Genomic DNA, 5,477 nt, shown 5'->3' on the forward strand with positions numbered 1-5,477 from the left:
TGGAAATGCTCACTTTGAGTGATTGCAATGGGTGCAGACTGCTTTGGGAGCACGGCAAGGTCATTCTGAGATGTAGGCAAGAGGAAGATGATTTGGAATTTAATATGACCCAGAACCCTATTTTGTACAAAATGAACAAATAAACATCACACATATGTACCAACTTGTGTTCCCTGCATTTTAGAAATTTGGCTTCTTGGAAAAGACAAACTGTTCATTGTTGTATTATCAGAATAATTTAAAAAATCACCAATATTCAAAATGAAACTTTCTATAATTATAGAAGCCAAAGACAGAAAACAGCCAGAGTATTAAGTAAAAATATTTTTTAATTGGGTTGCTTTTCTAAACAGGCATCACTGTATTTTTCTGTCCTTATTATTATAAACAAGACAGCTTCAATGTTAAGCTATTTCAAACTTTACTTTAAACAGACTTTACTTTAAATCTGTGCATTTAATAAAGAATTTCTTTAGGGGCACCTGGATGGGATGGCTCAGTCGGTTAAGCATCTGCCTTTGGCCTAGGTCATGATCCCAGGGTCCTGTGATCTAGCCCTGCATAGGGCTCCCTGCTCAGCGGGGAGTCTGCTTCTTCCTCTCCCTCTGCCCCTCCACCCTGCTCATGCTCTCTCCCTCTCTCTGCTCCTCTCTCTCAAATAAATAAATAAAATCTTTAAAAAAAAAATAAAGTACTCCTTTAATGAACAGTGACAACTACTTTTCCAAATCTATTGTTATCAGAGATTTTCCTTTTCAAATGTTAGGTAATCCTTGACATTAAAAAAAAAAAATTGCATGTCACTATCCCTCAAATATCCACCAAGTGTTATTGATTATCTATTTTTCTTTTTTCTTTTTTTTAAAGATTTTATTTATTTATTTGATAGAGACACAGTGAGAGAGTTCCCTCTCTCACAAGCAGAGGGAGTGGGAGAGGGAGGAGCAGGCTTCCTGCCGAGCAGGGAGCCCGATGTGGGACTTGATCCCAAGACCCTGGGACCATGACCTGAGCTGAAGGCAGACGCTTAACGACTGAGCCACCCAGGCGCCCTGATTATCTATTTTTCTGTTTCTACTTCTAACATTCTACAGAACAGAGCAGCAACAAGTAAGATTATATCCTATAACCTTGTACATAGCCCTATAAGTGTCATCAAGTAGTGTATGAAGCTTTTAGATAGTACTGATAAAAGAGTCAACAAAGCAAAGTTTGGATCTCTGATTCTCCGAATACTAACAGGCTGAAAAGACACTATAAATAGCAGAGCTGTGCTGATACACATGCACTAGTACCTCAGTTTCCGGGCGATCTGATTGTTAATGCGACATTATTTTCTTCTTTGTTCATCAGTACAGCAAGCTGTTAGTATAACGGAATTGGCTGCTGACTTCTGCTTCTGTGCTTATGGATGCCTAAACAAAAGTAAGGTGATTTAAAATCCATTTCATAAACTGTGTGTGGTAAGCAGAATAATCTCCCCTCCCATCCCTGCAAAGGTGCCCACGCCCTAATCCCTGGAACCTGAGAATATGTCATGTTATGTAGCAAAGGAACTCTGCAGATGGAAAGAAGGTCACAGACGTTGGTGACAGTACCCTAGATTATCTGGGTTTGCCCAGTGTAACCATATGGGCCTTTAAAAGTGCAAAAGGGAGACAGAAAGGCAGACATGAGACAATGGAAGATACAGGAGTTGTTCAAAGCACGAGAGGGACCTGATCATCAGTACCAACTCTTCAGAGATGGGAGAAGGTTGCAAGTGCCACACAGTGTGGGTGGTTTCTAGAAGCTCAGATGGACAGCCAGCAAGAAACTCGCCCCAGGAACCCCACGAAAACTGGCCCTGTGGACACCCTGATTTCCCCCTTGTTTAAGATTCTAAGCATAGACCCAGTGAAGCCATGCTATTCCTGGACTTTTGCCCATAAAAATTATAGATAATAAATGGATTTTGTTTTACTCCATGCATTTGTGGTAATTTGTTTAGCTGCCATAGAAAACAGATTGTGTGACATACAAACTTTTACCCTTGAGAGTTAGTGGTCCGTTAGGACCTAAATAGCACAGATATGTAGCTTTGATTATTTTCTAATACTTATTACGCTCCTATATTTAAAAAGACAATGTCAGTTTTAGTTGAGAAAGTCTGAATTCATACATAATAATGATTCAAGGTAGTTTATTATACCATTAGTTTACATAACTCTATAAAGAACTGTATTAGTATACTGTTACTGCCATAATAGATTATTACAAATTTGGTGGCTTACAACAATGAATTTATTATCTTACATTTGCTTAGGTCAGAAATATAACCTGGGTCTCACTGAGCTAAAATCAAGTTTTAACAGACCTGTGTTTCTTTCTGAAGGTTCTGGTAGGGAAGCCATTTCTTATCTTTTCCAGCCTCTAGAGGCTGCCTGCATGCCCTCAGTCATGGACTCCTTTCTCCATCTTCAAAGCCAGCAACATGGTATTTCTCTGACCATTACTTCATAGTCACGTCTCCTTCTTACCATAGTTGGGAAAGGTCCTCCCTTTTTAAGGACTCATGTAATTAGATCGGATCCATCCAGATAATCCAAGATAATCTCCCCATCTCAAGGTCTATACCTTAAATCACACCTGTAAATTCCCTTATGCCTTATAAGGTAACATAGTAACAGGTTTCAGAGGTTAGGACCCCTACATCTTGAAGGGAAAATCATTATTCTTTCTAGAGCAGAAAAAAAAAATACAATCATTATCCACTCAAAGCAAGCTAATCATTTCCCCATTTTTTTCTGCAGAGCAGTGAGAGACTTTTGCAAAATATGGCTAAGGGAATTTACAGGTGTGATTTAGGGTATAGACCTTAAGATGGGGGAGATTGTCCTGGATTCTGGATGGATCCAATCTAATTACATGAGTCTGGTTCATAATTTTATGAACTGTGAGTCCTACACTGACTTTGCCTCATTTCTGTCTGTTCCAAGATGTTGTTTTCTTTTATTTAGTCTTCTTATTTCAGTATTAATTTATTCATCAAACAAAACTCTCTTCAAAGACAATCTTCACTGATAGAGATCATCAGGTCTTGCAGACTTGACAACTCTTGGAAGATGTCAGTTAAGTGATGCTATTTATTTTATATGCAAACCACGCTTTTACATATAACTTCAGGGATGGCTTCTATTCATATTTATAAAGGCTCACAGACGTGTCTCTCTCAGTATCCAAAATTACCATTGGTTTATGACTGCAAACCCTATGTGTTCTCCTCAAATTTCCCTAATGCACTAATGAAACTAATTGAAAACAGGTCCCTAATAAGACTTGAATACGTACCCCATGATGTTTTAAGTTTTCAACTGTAGGAAACAGAAATAGTTTGTTTTTTTTTCCTCAAGGTTTTGGCTTCCCCACTCCTCACACTTGCACACAAATAGAAATACTTCCCCAGTGACTTGTACCTATGTTTTGTTCATTTCATGAATTCAGGAAATTTAGTGAATTCTTCCCATTATTTCCCTTTTTGGTCTCCATTCCATTCTATAAACTGATTGGCATTGTTGAATACGTATAATAAAGAATTTAAGAAAAAGATTTTTACCCTCTCTCTATGTAAAACAGAAAACAATTTCAGCATGTGCGTGAAATAGAGATTCCATTGTCAGATAATATTGACCTCAGTAATCTTTAATATTTTACTTGTTAGAATATTTTCCAGAATTTACTCTGATGATCACAATCATCAATGAGATTATTGCCTTTTTTGTTAAAATACCATGTTTAATATACGTTTTACAAAAATAAAACATGCTTAAATAAAAAAGATTGAATACCTTGATGGACTTCCAAAAGATATCATGCTCCATTTACAACATACTTTACACCAAGTGATTAAGAAATCCATTAAAAAAAACAACTACCCCAGAAAGAAACTACCCTAATCCTTGCTGCTAAAAATCACCAAATTTAATATTTGAAAATAATTGCAAATTAGAATATTATTCCCTTTTCTCTTTCAGAGTATGATTAGACATGATTAATTTTATGTGGCTACTACTTTTAATGGGTTATGCTTTGTCTTATGTTTGTTTCGTCCTGTATTAAAATGCTGGTACAAAATGCCACCTGTTAAAAATTTATGGGGCTATTTAAAATGGAACATCGGCTGTTTAATTTCAAAAGAATTTTTTTTTTTTTAGAGATTAAAATATTTTATTTCCCTAAAAAGAAACAACCTTAGATTGGAATAACAAATCCCCTCTTCCATTTCCCACCTGTTTACCTTGACTTCCTCCCATTTAAAAGGAATTTGTGTCACAGAAGAACATTCGAAGGCACCATTTAAATATATGCTTTTCGGGGCGCCGGGGTGGCTCAGTGCCCAAGCGTCTGCCTTTGGCTCAGGTCATGGTCCCAGGGTCCTGGGATTGAGCCCCGCATCGGGCTCCCCGCTCAGCGGTCCCTCCTCCACTCTCCCTGCTTGTGTTCCCTCTCTCACTGTGTCTCTCTCATGAGAAATGTTAAATTTCTGGACAATACTTTTTCCATTGGCTAACCAGATCTGTACATTAGTGATGGGTTCCAGATTGTTTAGTTGAACAACAGACAAATTATTTTTATTCTCAACTTCAATACTCTTTGCCTTAGAAACAATTTTTGGTGTGGCACTTCCCAGTCTGTGACCCTGTCCTGAGAAGGGCTGGAACACAGGCTTCGTTGACACACATACTTCATTTTTTTTGTCTTCAACTTTAACATCCACCTCCTCTTTATCAAAAATTCCCTGTAATTCCAAAGGTAATTCCCCTTTTTTGATGGAGTTCAGAAACTGCTGACTTGCACCATCAGAGTAACTTCTGAAATCATCATTGACTGTGAATCCATTTTTCCATAATTTTATACTTACATCGACCTGTTTCTTCTGCTCAGTGGGAGACATGCATTTGGCACCAACCTTCTCAGCTTCCTCAAAAAGGCTGTCAACAAAATATTCACAATTTCTTTGTCGATCATCACTAAGAGGTTGGTTGTCAGATCCTGTTTCACAAACCCATTCTTCTTTCATACTTTCGAGATTATCTACTTCTTCCATTCTTTTGCCTTACTCCGGGCGCGGCCGCGCTGCCGCCTCCCAGCCTGGTCCTCCGTTCGCTCAGGGGCCGCGGGCGCGCAGTCGCTGTCGGGCTGGAGCTATGTAGACTGGTGGACCTGCCCAAGAAAATTACATGTCTTGGAATTTTTTTTTAAATATTGCCAATTATAATAAACATCAGTGACACTGAATTAAGTTATTTTAAAACTACTATTAGAATATCTACTTAACATATGATTTCACTATCTTAATCCTTCATGTACTATTTGTGGTGTCTGATAGTCAACTTCATGTGTCAACTTGACTGGGTTATGGGATCCCACATAGTTGGTCAAACATTATTTCTCGGCATGTCTGTGAAAATGTTTCTGTAAGATAATAACATTCAAAT

At 38.0% G+C, this 5,477-nt stretch overlaps 1 pseudogene; it reads right to left on the bottom strand.

The window, feature by feature from the left end:
• Positions 1-1,349: 1,349 nt before the first annotated feature.
• Positions 1,350-5,136, bottom strand: LOC118529416 (UBX domain-containing protein 2A pseudogene; annotated as a pseudogene).
• Positions 5,137-5,477: the final 341 nt, after the last annotated feature.

Source organism: Halichoerus grypus, chromosome 1 (assembly GCF_964656455.1).
Source record: "Halichoerus grypus chromosome 1, mHalGry1.hap1.1, whole genome shotgun sequence".
NCBI lineage: Eukaryota > Metazoa > Chordata > Mammalia > Carnivora > Phocidae > Halichoerus > Halichoerus grypus.